The sequence below is a fragment of the Chionomys nivalis genome, chromosome 10 (assembly GCF_950005125.1).
Source record: "Chionomys nivalis chromosome 10, mChiNiv1.1, whole genome shotgun sequence".
In the NCBI taxonomy this organism is placed as follows: Eukaryota; Metazoa; Chordata; class Mammalia; order Rodentia; family Cricetidae; genus Chionomys; species Chionomys nivalis.
In genome coordinates, this window is record NC_080095.1 from 4372407 (window position 1) to 4388639 (window position 16233).

At 40.4% G+C, this 16233-nt stretch overlaps 1 protein-coding gene across 1 annotated transcript in view; it reads left to right on the plus strand.

Moving 5' to 3' along the window:
* The window catches only part of Sp4 (Sp4 transcription factor), a 65119-nt gene that overhangs the window by 23586 nt on the left and 25300 nt on the right, over positions 1-16233 (plus strand). The gene's annotated exons all lie outside the window — the stretch shown is intronic.

A 16233-nucleotide genomic window follows, 5' to 3' on the forward strand; every position in this document is an offset into this window, starting at 1 on the left:
ATCAAATCATGAGACAGTGGAGATGTGCACCTTTGTCTTCTCGAAAGCTTATATTTTACTGTATAGGAATAATCTACAATAGCAGATACCAAAATCGAAATGAATGACGAATGGTAGTGATTCTGAATTAAGAGTAGGGCAAAGCCACTGAATTCCAGGGCAGAAGTAAAGGTTATGTGAAACTTGAACTGATGCTCTGAGGGAGGCCCTAATGAGCAGAGTCTAGAAGGAAGGGACTGTAAGTCCAAGAGACAGCAGGTACAAAGGACAAGGAAGTAGGTGTGTGTTTTGACAGAACAGTCAGAGAATGAAGATGGCAGTGTGGAGAGAAGTCCAGATTTCAAATGACAGTAAGGTGGGTGGTAAATCACAGAGGAGATGGTAAATGTGTATGGGTTTGAGGGGTAAGAGAAGGTAAATACATTCAGAAAGTGGTTTATCATCTAGTACATATGGGAGAAACCAGTATCTGGGCCATATATATAACTTAGATATCAATAAAAAGAAATCAAACCTTGTAGCCAATAGCATGTTAAGAAGTATTCGTAAAAGTAAGCCTGACCATCTGAGTTTGATGCTGGAACCCCCCCCCCCTCACACACACACTCACGCACACACAATTAAATGTAAATTTTGTTTTGTTTTTTGAGACAGGATTTCTCTGTAACAGCCCTGGCTGTCTTGGAACTCACTTTGTATATCAGATTGGTCTCGAACTCACAGAGATCCATCTGCTTCTGCCTCCTAAATGCTGGGATTAAAGGCATGTGCCACCACGCCTGGATTAAATGTAAAAATTTGAAGAAATGGCATTTAGAAAAAAAAGAAGAACCTAGAACAAGCTTGAGTTCTGGTGTTTGTGATCCTAAAGAGTAGTCCAGCATCCCCTTGAAACTGCTCGGTTTACCTTGGAGATTGGCTGTCAGAAAGTCAGCATTCTGAATTTAGAAGGCATCTTCATAGAGATGGATTGAAATGGTGGTGGAATGGGAAGGTGACAAGGGGCACAGTTGGAAGTGCTGAAGGATGAGAACCTGAATGAGGGCTCCGCTCAGTCTCTGAGGAACAGAAGGAAAAACTTAAGCCATGACAAATGGAAACTTCTCTGGCAGAAGTAAAGAACAGAACATATACCCACTGTATTAGGTAGTACGAGCACTAAGAGGATACGTGGGACAGTAAGTGTAGCATCCCTAGCGGAATGTGGCTTCTTAAGGTAAAACTTAAAAGATAAATTCATTCTGTGACTGACCCACTGCATTTCTAGTGTTAGGAGGCACGGATGTTTAGAGGCTGTGTTGCACAGCACGGGTGCAGTGCGTGTTTGTTTATTTTTATTCTCTCTTTCTTGCTTTTTCTCTCTTTCTCTCCTCCCACTTATTTATTTATTTATTTATTTATTTATTTATTTATTTATTTATTTATTTATTTAATGCATGCTGGGTTCTTCTTGGCTTGGATCCTGGAACCCTGAGAAGGGACGTTGAGGAAGAAAGGACAGAAAAAACTGAAGTCCTGTGGGGTGTGTGCGCTCTGATGGAGTGCTGCCTACTGTCACTGCAAGCTAGAGCCTCAGCATGGTTATCAGATGCGGCACGGGGAGGAGTTGGCTAGTTTCAGTGGGAGGTCTCTGTAGGCTGGCAGTCTTGGGCTGTAAACATTCTGGAGGAAGAAGCTGGAGTTGCTAGTTTTCAGCTGCACTCATCCCTCAGTCTCAGTAGCTCATATTCGGACTCCTGAGGAAAGCTTCACCTTGAGGAACCTCAGCCATATGGGGAATGACTTGGCCAGAGCTAGTGGGCCTGAGTCCTTTGAGGCCTTGCCATGGTTATGCCTGTTTCAACAGCAATGCATATTCACTCAGGATTGTGCTCACTCGGGGTTTCTTCTACTGTCTCTCTACATATGTGCATGTATTTTGTGATATGTGTGTGCAGGTACATATGTGTGTTCATTTGTATAAACCAGAGGACAACCTCGGGTATCATCCTCAGAAAGGGTGTCCACCTCCTTTGAGACAGGGTCTCATTGGCCTACAGCCCACTCATAAGACAAGACAAAGAGATCCTCCTGTGTTTACCCCACTATCGCTGAGATTACAGGTATGCACGACCATGCCTGGTATCTTTACCTGGGTTCTAGGGATTGAACTCTGGTCTTCCCTTACTATTTAAGCCATCCTGGGAGCCCCGTGGCACATTTTTACCACCACAGAAACTTCAGCAGGATGATTCTACTCCATAAAGCTTAAGAATCCTAGCCAAACCTTCAGCTACTGAAATAGGGTGATTGAGAGTTCGCAAGTATAGGATATACTTCAGAGAAGTTTCAAGACAGAGAAGGTGATGCCTTGGGGCTGACACAGAAAGGCTTTGGAGTGATTGTGTTTATTCGTCTCATAGTATTGAGCTTGTTAGGTGCAGGTGTTGCAGTAGCTACAGAAACTGATGTGAGAAGAGAGCTTTCTAGCATACATGTTTGGTGAGGTCTGTTGGGGATGCTGAGATTCTAGTTATAAAGATAGTGTGATGATGCCTTCAAACGCAAAAACCTGTGAGAACATAGGAGTCTGGCATGTAATCATTGAGGGTATTTGTGTGGCTAGAAATTAGTCATATCGACAGAGAAAGGACCTTTGTGGTCAAAGGATAGATCCATTTAATAACATGATGTCATCAGGGCATTAAGCATAGTACTCTGGTACTCGTTATATGATCTTGACAACGAGGATCAGGCCATGAGAATTCTTGTCTTAACAGGAGGAGTTTAAAATCTATCTTTAAAGGTCACCTTCAGTCTTCCTTTTGTGGAATATTTGTCATGATATTTAGATTGTAGATGGCTCAATATGGACCATGGCTGAGAGGAGGCTGTACTGAGTTGAAATAAGTAGAAACAATTAGAAGTAAAAAAGGAGTGTTTTTGTTTTGACTCTGTGTGTGTGCCCTTGCATCCATTTTATAGGTGTGTTTGTATGTGTGTATACACATGTGCACATTTTCATGTAAAAGCCAGAGGTGTTGGTGGTAGGTATTTTCCACAGTTGCTCTTTTCTTTATTTTTTGAGACACTATTTCACTGAACCCAAAGCTCGCTGATTCGGTAGACTGGCTGGCCAGTGAGTACCAGTGCTCTGCCTGTCTTCCCCACCCTACCACCCGCAAGCTAGGGTTTATGTATATGTAGCCAAAGTCATGCCTGGCTTTTTACGTGGGTGCTTTCCTTCCTAGTTTAGGGATATTCTGAGGAGGAATGTCGTTAGACATCTGCTTTGATAGGCAGGTAATATGCCTAGAGATATTTTGTATCTCCAAGCCTCAAATAGTATCCCCAGTTCTCAAGGAAAGAATGTAGCCGTTTTAAAAAAAGAATTCACAGCTCTGGATTCTGGCTAACCTAGATTCATATCTGTGTTTTACTACTCAGGGTAGTAAATGTGTACAAATTTGGAAAATCTGTATATTTTCCCTGTGCTTTAGAAGAGAGCATTTAATGATTAAATATAATATGTTGAATTTCATTCCAACAATTTAGTTAGCTCCTTAAGCATGAATGACATATTGCAGCTCTTCTCTGGATTGAATGGGAGGGGGCGACATAGCTTAACAGTGGTCTCCCTTCTCTAATCTAGATCATTTAAATTGATTAAGACCCTTCCTGTTTTTCCTCCAACACTAATGGGAATTGTAATGATATATTGAGCTGGAATTGGCTATGTAGGCCAGGCTGGCCTTGAACCCATGATCCTCCTGCCTCAGCATCCACGCTTGGAATACAGCTATACATCATAGGCACATACCATCATGCTGGGTTCCTGGAGGATTTTCTGCTCCTTATCTCTTCAATCTTTTAAACTTTAAATCCTTAACAGAGTGCTACATTGGGTTTAGGCTTTTAAATGCGTCCTTATCATTGTTCTCTATTGTAAATCACTTTATGTAGCTTAGCTGTGCTTTGTGCATTGTTTTATTGTGCATGTTGTAAGTGCCTCATTATCCTTACACGTAAGTGTTTTAGATCAGATTTTATTTTCCTAGAGCGTTAAACATCAAACATAAACAGGTACTCAGAAGCTTTTTGAATGCATAAATCTCACTTGTAGATTGCATTCTTATGTTCATCAGCTTTCCATTATTATAAAAATGCCTGAAATAATGAAAACACTAAAATAAGTCACAGTTCTAGAGGCTTCACCCTTTGCCTTTAGGGGTAGGAAGAGTTCAGCACACCTTCACTGGACACGCTACAACAAAGCCATCCACACCAGAGCCGGGACAACGACAGGCTACGAGAGAAGCCAGGATCCATAATCTCCTTCCAGGAGTATTCTCCTGCCTCATTAAAAACTCCATCTAGGTCTGTCATTAGTGAATGCTTTTCTTCTGTCGTGTCCTTTTGCCATGGCATGCTGCATGACCACAGGGCCAGATGTTGTAATAAGAGCGGTGCGGCTGCGTCCCCGGTACCCGGCCGCCTGCATGGCTAGCTTATGCCCCGAAATAATTACACGGAAACTGTATTCTTTTAAACACTGCCTGGCCCATTAGTTCCGGCCTCTTATTGGCTAGCTCTTACATATTGATCTAACCCATTTCTAATATTCTGTGTAGTACCACGAGCTGGCTTACCAGGAAAGATCTTAACCTGCGTCTGTCTGGAGTGGGAGAATCATGGCAACTCCTGACTCAGCTTCTTTCTCCCAGCATTCTGTTCTGTCTACTCCGCCTACCTAATTTTCTGTCCTATTAAAGGGGCCAAGACAGTTTCTTTATTACTTAACCAATGAAACAACAGATAGAAAGATGACCCACCTCCATCATTTCCCCTTTTTCTGTTTAAACAAAAAAGAAAGGCGTTCATTTTGACATAGTAAAATTACATATAACAAAACAGTTATCAAGCAAGAATTACAGTTACAATATTTATATCTATTTTATCTTTTATTATAACTAAGGAAAACTATAATTATCTATCCATTCTTCAACTCCATCAAAGACTCCAGAAGGATATAATATTACCTAAGTAAACAAGAAATAAGAAACTTCAAACTCTAGAAATGACAGAGACATCTCGCTGCCTGGACAGTCACCCAAAGTTCTTTTGTACCGTTGGGGCATCCATCTTTGGCCTTCAGGCCCATAGTATCCAGCAGACTCTTCCATGAAGCAGGAAATTTCAAAGACAGTTCAGTCATTTACTGCTGTGTCCTGTAGAATGTCTCGCAGACTCTTTCATGAATCAGGAACCCCGAAAGATCATCTCACCTTTAGGCAAGTTCAGCAGTCCTTTTTCTGCGGGTTCTCTGTGTCTAGTTTATGCAACAGTCCAGGCAAGAGCAGTTTCTTGCCCAAATGGCTATCATACTCCATAAGGAGCCTCTTCAATGCCCATCTTCCTCTTGAAGTAGATTGGTACTGCCAGGAGCAGACGTGTCTCATTGTCATGAAAAGCCCTAAGTTATTAAAATATTTTAAATGCCATGTTCTGTAGTCTTTGAAAGATATGAAGAATGCCTATCTAATTGAAATATATCTCTATATATCTAGAAAATCTAACATGACTACAAGTTTGACTATTATTGATGATTATCCATTAGCAACCTATATTTCCTAATTATACATTACATTTTTAAATGAACTACACAATCACAATACCTTAATCAAGATCAGAAATACATATACACATAACAAAATTGACCTTAAAATCCAAACCAATGCAAATTATTCATACCTATATCATTTCCCCCTTTAAATGTAAAAGAACATTTATAAACAATATTTGGGAATATGGGCACAGTTTTTTCTCTCCAAACTGCTTCCTGCTGAATGGGGGCGCTGTTATTCAGGTCTTTCATGGTATAACCTGTGTGCCAGGTTCATCTCAGTGGGCAGTTGAGTGAAGCAATTTTTTGAGGGTGTTCACAGCAACCTTTCAGGAGGGCGTGGTCTATCATACCATATTGGGATAGAAGCAATTAACAGGGTCTCGTCCTCTGTGAAAACAAAAGAAGACCCTCTCCAAAGCATCATATCCTTAGACCCATATTCTGAAATCATAACACCCTTATATCCATTCTGGTTTAGCTTGGCAGCCCATATAATAAAATGTCTCTCTGTACTTAGCTCCTTTACAGTCAAAAATTTTAAAGAAACCACAATAATACAAAGAATCCAGACTCTCTGTGAATTTTCCATTTTTATGTGGCTTATTTTTCTTTATTTCTTTTAATCTATAACTATCTGTACTCTGTCTCTTTAAAGACTTAATCCCCCCCTTTTTAAGGGCATTAACTTTATTCTCTCTATATATATATTTTTTTCTCTCTCTCTCAAGCCTACGTACATTCATCCAACACTGTGACCCATAGAGGTCTTTTACGTCTGAATCTGTTTTATTGTGAATCTGTAATAATTTTTTTTTTCAGGAGCATTTCTTAAAATGTTAAGCAGTTCTTAAAAACTTAAGTTGCACCACGTAGGGGTAATACTGTACCACCTGTGTCCGGCTCAGTCTAAACCTTAACTGCGCTGTTATTATGGTAATTACGGTAGTTTCTGCCTGAGACCAGCACAGTTCAACATGGCGGAGTTGAGCCGCTCCTGCCTCAGAGCCATCTGGTGCCCCTGAGTCACACACAGTTCCAGGCACACAGCAGTCCACATTGCCATCAAGCAAGCTGTAGCACTTTACTCCAAATGCTCCATTCAAAGACTCTGTCTCCCGCAAGAGCCAGACAGAGATCGCGATGGCGGCACAGTCCAGAAAGCTGGCATTTTAAAACAGCCAGTTTTTTCCTGCTGCTGAGTCAGGACAATTTCTTTGCCGCATGCAACCCAGAAACAGCAAAAAGCTGTCTTAAATTCTCTCTGTGTCCTTTTTAAGCCCTCTCAGGTTTTACGTGGAGTTCATTAGCACGTTGGGTGCCACTCTGTTGTAATATGAGCGGTGCGGCTGCGTCCCCGGCACCCGGCCGCCTGCATGGCTAGCTTATGCCCCGAAATAATTACACGGAAACTGTATTCTTTTAAACACTGCCTGGCCCATTAGTTCCGGCCTCTTATTGGCTAGCTCTTACATATTGATCTAACCCATTTCTAATATTCTGTGTAGTACCACGAGCTGGCTTACCAGGAAAGATCTTAACCTGCGTCTGTCTGGAGTGGGAGAATCATGGCGACTCCTGACTCGGCTTCTTTCTCCCAGCATTCTGTTCTGTCTACTCCGCCTACCTAATTTTCTGTCCTATTAAAGGGGCCAAGACAGTTTCTTTATTACTTAACCAATGAAACAACAGATAGAAAGATGACCCACCTCCATCAGCCAGAAACACCATGGACTAAAGCGTCTGGATCTGTGAGTCAAAATAAATCCTCCTCTCTCAAGTTAGGATCTCAGATACCTTTCCACTATGCAAAAGAGACTTAAAAACCTCAGGTGCTGTTTTGTTTGTTTTTACTCCCCCACCACAGAATCTCATTAACTCTTTATGCTTTTCTAAGCTGCCAAAGCCTGTTCTCAGCAGTATGTTGCTGTCTTTAAAAGGCCTTAACCCAGTAGCTTTTTACTATTACAGGAATCATACAATGTACCTTTTTAAAACTTTCATTTGTTCCCTTTGGGCCATGGTTGATTGTAGAGCTATAATTGAGAGCATGAACATTGAATTGTCGTGAGTAATGGAAGACCGAGATGCTGGGTAGAAGAATAGTCCAAGCCCTAAAGAAGATGACACAAGAGCCACGACAGGAAACGGGAGCCCTTTGAATGTGGCCATGAGTAGAGTAGAGGAGAGCCAAGAGGAGAAGCTGTCAGTCGGTGGAAATCCTGGCATGTGGGGCTCACGGACTGGGGGAACTAGACATGCAATAGGGGTATTGCAAGGATCAAAACTGATGAAAGCTGTCAGGGGTCTGCCTGTCCTAATTTCCAGTAGGGCGGAGAATGTGGACAAATAGATATTTTGAAGAGGTATCTCAAGGGGACTATGGACCAACATAAGCAATTTGTATGGTAAAATAAAGATGTCTCTGGAGTTGGCTTTTTCATATCTACTTTGTGAAATTGGGTGGTTTTCATACCCCTAAAAACCTGAATATTTGAATCTGAAGACGGGGACAGCAATAATAAGTTCACTGGGATGTTAGTATGCAAAATGTGGAAAAATTTCTTACCTCACGGTAGGTATTAAATGATAGCTTCTGTTGTAGGAGATGGAAAAATAGAGGGGAGGTGGGAAGGACTTCCAGATTTCCTATTTGGATAGTCAAAAGAGCTAGGTTAACTTGTCTGGTTTTTAGACAGCTTGCCTCGGAGGAATCTGTTTGGGAATGCTTCCTGACAAGAGTGACAGACAGATAATCTCCTAGGAGATACCTGAGTAGAAGGGATAGAATTGGGAAGCATTAGCTTATGCCTGACAGTAAATGTGAAAGTGGGTGAGAGCACTCTCACAGGGAGAAACTAAGAAAGCAGAACCCTAGAGAACAGCAGGGGAGTTTCAGGGGAGAGAGAAGCTTAGTGAGGACAGTGAAGTGGAGCGGTCAGAATGAAGAGAGAGCCGGAAAGTACAGCAAAGTGGGAGGGGGCCGGGATTCAAGTATAGTTACATTGAAGAATATCTTTACACACAGATGAATTGTCAGTTACTTCTGCCATGATATTTAGCAGTGATAGGAGACATACCTAGTGAATAGTTTGCGAAGAGAACGAGTGGTAAAGAACAAAGAAAACAGATAAGTCTGTAAGAATGTGGGTTTAAATGCTGGTTCAAAGATAAACCGAGAGAAGGGACATTTCCGACCAGTTGAAAGCCCAGAGAGCAGAGAGTCAGATGGAGTGATAAGCAGCGCAGATGAAGCATAGCAACCATGTAACGTCTTGCATCGTCATTGGAAGAAAGTCTGTGAGTAGAAATGAGGTCCATGTGGTGGAATAGTTTGCATGTGCACTACTACAGTCAACCGTGGACAGCGAGCATGGAGGGGCTCTGTTCAGAATAGCACCCTGGCTTAGGTGGGGTCTATTGCTGTGAAGACACCAGGACTACGGCAGCTCTCATAAAGCAGGATATTTAATTGGGGTGGCTCACATTTTCAGAAGATTAGTCCATTATCAGTAAGCTATGACATGTAGACAGACGTGCTGGAGAAGGATCTGGGAGCCCTACATCTTGACCGGCAGGCAACAGGTCTGTTCATCACACTGGGTGTAGTTTGAGCTAAGCTAAGGAGAAAAGCCTACCCCTACAGTGACACACTTCCTCCAGCCAAGCCACACCTCCTAATATTATCACTCCTGCTGAGCTTATGGAGGCCAATTGCATTTAAACTACTGCACACCCTTTGAATGTTTTTGGTTGCATTCTTCTCTACCCATCGCCTCCTGGAAGAACGGTTTACTTAGACTGGCAGAGACACAAAATGATAAATGGCCAGGCGGTGATGGTGCACGCTTTGAAATCTCAGCCCTTGGGAGGCAGAGGCAGGTGGATCTCTAAGTTCGAGGCCAGCCTGATCTACAGAGTTCCAGGATAGCTAGGACTGTTATACAGAGAAACTCTGTCTCAAAAAACATGAAAAGAAGAGAAAAGATAAAGATAAATGAAATAGTTTTTATGCAGTAATATCCTCTCATCTTCTCATTTAAGAAAAAAAAAGATTTTATTTTGAATTTTCTTGGGATGTGGGTTGTATGCATTAGTGTTCTTCCTTTGGAGGCCAGAACCAGGGTGTTTGGGTCCCTTGGAACTGGGCCAATAGAGGTGTTTGGTAAGCACCTGACACAGATGCTTGGAACTGAACTCTGGTTACAGAAACAGCACATACTTAACTGCTGGGCCATGTCTTTAGCCTACAGTAGCTCATTAACTCCACAGTCATTGGATGCAGTAGACTTTTGGGGGGAGGAGGTATCCTCAATTGAGCTTGCTGATTTGTACTTATATTCTTAGTACTCAAATGGGAGGTTGAGGCCGATGGATCATGATCTAGTGAGATTAGTTCAAGAAATCAAGAAGTAGGAACAGCTAAAAAAAAATAACGTGTTGAAATTCATAAAGCGGTAGGACTATCATTGACCAAAATGGGACATTTAAACTTTATTGTTAGCCTGTCTTACTGAGTGGGTATGTGTTAGGTTCTGCTGCTGGTGCGAAATATGTAAACAGTGAACATAACTAACTTATTTTTTGGAATTCAACATTTAGAAGTATGGTGAGCGGCTAGAGAGAGATGAAAGTAGTTTGAGGGTTTGCTTAGCTGAGGTCATACTTCAAGGATCTTTTATGGATTTTTTTTTTTTTTTTTATTTTCAGGGTTTCTCTGTGTAGCTTGAAGCCTGTCCTGGAACTCGCTTTATAGACCAGGTTGACCTCGAACACACAGAGATCCACCTGCCTCTGCCTCCTGAGTGCTGGGATTAAAGGTTTACAGCACCACCTGACTCTTTTATGGAATATTTAAAACTTGTAAATACTCAAGGTACAATGAGGCATAGTAATTATGCTTTGTATTTGTATATTGGCTTATAATATAAGATTTTACATATAAAAACACAACTTGATCATCAAAAGTGTCCCCTTTTCTTTCTGAGTGGTGGGGACTAGCAGTGGGGATTGAATGTTTGGGAAAACAAGCCCTTTCATCCCCAGCCCCCAGAATAGTGTGTGTGTCTGTGTGAGAGTGGGGGACAACAGAGACAGAAAATCAGAGAGGAGCAGGCAGGCAGGCACGCGTGCGTGCACACAAAGACACACACACACACCCTTCTCTCACGGTAACACTGGCTGGCCTGGAACTTGCTAAATAGACCAGGCTGGCATCCTGCTCACAGAGATCTGTTTCCCTAATGCTAAAATTAAAGATATGCATCACAGTACTTGGCAGAAATGATTCTTGAAGTTGGTAAGAGACATGAATTTTAGGGAGGTCCAGGTGACTGCTTTGGGATAAGAACACAGAGTCCCTGAGTGTGCAATGCTGACTTCACAGCTGTGATCTCACTTGGGTCACTTTACCGTATGTACTTATTCAAAAGTGAAGACATTGTGAACTTCCTGAAACTCTATCATAGTTCTTAATTTACATTCAGCGTACTGTATCTTCAGGCTCAAGCCAAAGATTTAACCAACCCTTGGGTGAAGTATTTGGGGCAGGGTACCAATGTATGACTTCGGCTAACATTTTTGTTGTGGGTTGTGTTTATTTTTGAGACAGGGATTCACTGTGTATCCCTAGCTGTCCTGAATGTCCTGGAACTCATTGTGTAGATCAGAGTAGCTGTGAACTCAGAGAGATCCGCCTCCTGAGGGCTGGGATGAACGGTGTATGCCCCACACCCAGCAACTTCTGAGATTTTAACAAAAGAATACAGTATTACAATGTCTTGCATATGTTGTATACGTATGCTAGTGGTTATTAAAACTAATGGGGGGATGGTGTGATGGGTATTATACAAAGCTATGCCATTTTGTCTAAGCAACTCGAGCATCTGTAGATTTCAGCGTATGGTGTTAGATGGAGAGGGAAGTTCTGAAATCAGCTCTCTTGGATGCAGAAGGATGCCTGTATTTGTGTTTTAGCCGTGGGTGCCCCTAAGGAACCGAGGTGTCGTGGGTTAACAGTGGAAGTTGAGATTAATTTGGATGGGAGAGTCAACTCAGGTTTATTTGTTGAGAAAAGGTCATATTTTTTACTTTGTGATTTTCAGTTTTTCATATGTTCAGAGTACTGCAAGTGCAGTTTTAAAATAAGCACTTTTATTTTAAGCCTGTGTTTGCTTCTTCCAGCATAGTGCATCCTTGTAGTGCCACCCAACTCAGTGGCTAAGGGTGACATCAGCTAATGTGTTGTGAACAGTTCTGTGCCATGAACTATAGCAAGAGATTTGTACGTATTATCCTTATATCAACTCTCTGAGGTAGAGAACTCTCATAATTGATATGTATTTTGGAGATCAACTCTCTGTCTGATTGTGGCATTAGTGAAGATCTTTTCCAATTCTGTAGGCAGTCGTTTTGATTGTTGACCATGTCCTTTGCTTTATAGAAGATTCTGAGTTTTAGGGGGCCCCATTTATTAATTGTTGCTCTCAGTGTCTGTGCTACTGGGGTTATATTTAGGAAGTGGTCTCCTGTACCAATGCATTCAAGTGTACTTCCCACTTTCTCTTCTCTGAGGTTCAGTGTGGTTGGTTTTATGTTGAGGTCTTTCATCCATTTGGACCTGAGTTTTGTGCATGGTGATAGATAGGGATCTATTTTCTTTCTTCTACATGTTGATATCCAGTTATGCCAGCACCATTTCTTGAATATGCTTTCTTTTTTTTTCATTTTATATTTTTTACTTCTTTGTCAAAAATCAGGTGTTTGTAGGTGAGTGGATTGATATCTGAGTCTTCGATTTGGTCCTCCTGTCTGTTTTTATACGCAAACCAGGCTGTTTTCAATACTATAGCTCTGTAGTAGAGTTTGAAGTCAGGGATTATGAGCCTCCAGAAGTTCCTTTATTATACAGGATTGCCAAAACTGTTTTTTTAGATCTCAAAACATTTTCTTAGATAAACCATTTAAGCTTTTATGTCTTATATACCTTATATCTCTTTTGTGAGTTTCTTTTCTGAACTTGGTAACAAGGAAAACTGTAAATACAACTATCTCATCTTCAACTCTATCAGAGACCCAAGAAGGATATAATATTACCTGAGTAAACAGGAAACATGGGGCAAGCAACTTACTATAGAAACCTAAGCTTCCTCTGCCATGTTGGGGTATCCATCTTCAAACTACAGGCCTAGAATATCTTAAGACTTCTTTGTGAAGCAGGAAGTTTTTGAAGGACTGTCCTACCTTGACTTGGCAAAGTTTGGCAGTTGCCTTTAGCATCTTGTTTGTCCAATTTGAACAGTGTACTGTCAGCAGTTGAGGTAAGGACAGTTTCTTGTCCAGTGACTAACTTTGCTACGATAAAAGCAAACTCCATAAGGAGGTTCTTCAATGTCCATCATCCTTTTTTGAAGTAAATTGGTGCTGCCAGGAACAGACATATCTTACTGTCATGAAAAGCCTTAGATCATTAAAACATCTTAAATGCCATATTCTGTAGGTCTTTGAAATGTTTGAAGACCATCTGTCTATCTAAAATTTATTTCTGTTTGATCTTGAAAACATACCTAACATGACTTCAAATTTTATTGTTATAGATGACAAACTACTAACCTGCATTTCTTAATTATCCTAAATGATTTATAATTTTAGCTTTCAAGGACTAGAACTTTACATGATATTTTTAAATGAGCTGCATAGGTAAAGTACTTAAACAAGAGTAGAAACATATACACAGTGCAACAAAAATAATCTTAAATTGTGTCAATATACAAAAATTCATACCAGTGTAAAATATTTGAGAATAGTATTTGCTTTTTAATCTAAAAGTAGATTAATCTACCCTTTTATTCTATCATTCCCATATCCCCATTTTTTCTCTTCAGAGAGAGATCTTTAAATCTAACCCTCTCTTACTTATTTTCTCCCCTTACCTTGACCAGTAAGAATTTGAAACCAACCTCTCTAAATGATGACAAACATCCACAACCCACTTAACAACCAAAAACTGTCCACCATGCCGCTTAGGGATGTGGGTGTCATTTTCTTAAAATTACTTCCTGCTATCTGGGGCTAGCAGCATCTTAAGGGGACTCTGAGAAAATTGGGATAATGGTCAAGTCCTAGGAGAGCTAGCTGTATCTTTTGTTGTCCAGTTACTGTGTAATGGGAAAGTACAGTGCTTATCTGAAACCCTGGCTTGAGTGTCTGTGAGACTGAACCATTTCAGCTAGCAACTTTTAAGTAGTTATAGAGAGGAAAATCCAACAGAGACATTCTGAGACCCTGGATCATCACATGGGCTACTTGTCTTCATTGGTGTTTGGTCCTCTTTTTTTTTTTTTTTTTTTCTGAAAATACACAGACATTTAAAGGTAACATATATATCTACAATAGTACAAATTTGGAATGTGCAGTATGTACAAGTCAGCCAAAGATGACTTTTTGTTCTATGTTTGAGAAGGTAAAATGTTGTAGGAAGGCTGTTAGTTCATTCCCGCTGCTCATCCCAGAAATAATCACATAGAAACGGTATTCTTTGCAATACTGTTTGATCAATAGCTTAAGTGTATGTCAGGTTAATTCTTACATCCTAAACTAACCCATCTCCATTAATCTGTGTATTGCCACATGGCTGTGGCTTTCTGGGTAAAGTTCCATTCAGTGTCTGTCTCCAGCAGGGTTACATGGCTTCTCTCTGACTCTGCTTTCTTTCTCCCAGCATTCAGTTTAGCTTTCCCTGCCTAGCTCTGTTCTGCCCTGCCAGGCCCAAAACAGCTTCTTTATTCATTAACCAATAAAAGCAGTGCATATACAGGACTTCCCATACCATTTTCCCTTTTTCTGTTTAAATAAAAAGGAAGGCTTTAACTTTAACATAATAAAATTACATATAACAAAACAGATATCAAGCAAGAATTACAGTTACTATATTATATCTACTTTATCTTTTATCATAACTAAGGAAAACTCAACTCTTTTCTTCAACTCTATCAAAGACCCTAGAATGATATAATATTACCTAATTAAACAGGAAGTACTTTTTAAGCAACTTCCTAAACTCCAGAATTGACAGAGACATCTTGATGCCTGGACAGTTACCTAAAGTTCTTTTGTACCGATGGGCATCCATCTTCAGCCTGCAGGCCCATAGTATCCAGCAGACTTTTCTATAAAACAGGAAATTTCAAAGACAGTTCCACCTATACTGGCAGTTTTTTTGGTCGCTTTTTTCTGTGTCCTGCACAATGTCTGGCAGACTCTTTTATGAAGCAGGAACCCTGAAGGACTGTCTCACCATTAGGCAAGTTCAGCAGTCATTTTTCTGTGGCTCCTGCAAGTCCAGTTAATATACCATAACACCAAACAGTCCAGGCAAGAGCAGTTTCTTGTCCAAATGGCTAGGAAACTTTGTAAGGAGCCTCTTCAATGCCTATCTTTGTCTTGAAGTAGATTGATACTGCCAGGGGCAGATGTGTCTCACTGTCATGAAAAGTCCTAAGTTCTTAAAACATTTTAAGTGCCATATACTGTAGTCTTTGAAAGATCTGAAGAATATCTATCCATCTGAAGTACACTTAGAAAATCTAACTAACATGACTACAAGCTTGACTATTATAGATGACTCTCTATTAACCTGTATTTTTAATTATCCATTACATTTTTAAATGAGCTACACAAACAATACCTTAATCAAGATCAGAAATACGTATACATATAGCAAAATTGACCTTAAATTTGTATCAATAAACCAAAATCCATATCAATGCAAATCTTTATAGCTCTCATAATGTAAATTAACCCATTTACTTTAATCTACAGTCTGTCATATGGCTCATTACTTCATTTCTCTGTACTGCCCATGCTGCCTCCTCAGTGTCTGGCTGGCAACTCCACCTTCTTCTTCCCAGAGTCCTCTTTGTCCCTGGAAATCCTGCCTGTATACCCTGCCTAGCTATTGGCCTTTCAGCTTTTTTATTACACCAATCACAGCAAATACATCTTCACGCAGTGTACTAATATCCTACAACACTGGCATATTATACAGTTTTCATAGTTTCTCTAGTGAAGAAGCAAAGTTAGTACATACTTGACGTAGTTCAAGACCAAAGTTAGAAAAAAATGTGTTTGCTGTAATGACTGTATATATGTCAGTGTTGATTTTGCATTTAAATCTCTTAGGATGGGCATGGTGGTGGTATGCCTGTAACCCAAGCACTTAGGAGGCTGAGGCATGACGATTGTTGAGTTGAAGCCAGCTGAGTTATGTAGTGATCTCCAGGCCAGCCTGTGCTACATAGTAATGCCCTGTTTCAACAAAATAAAGGAAGAGAACATTTAATTCTTTTTGTATTCTAAAAAAAAAAAAGTCATTAATAAGAAGGTGTTTGTTTGCTTAGAAATGAGAAATGTCTGTAATATTTAATCTTTATACTGGTTATTTTTTATTCCTGCATTTTCTTCAGATAATGTTGTTGACTGTAAGTAATAATGATGGTTTGTATTGACACAGCATTTTCCACCTAGGGTCAGTATTTTCAGATATCTATGAGTCCTCACAGTGTTGATATATAATCTCCGCAGATGAAAAAAGAGTGGCTAAGGTAAATGCTGTATGTTTTGGAAGGGTTAGC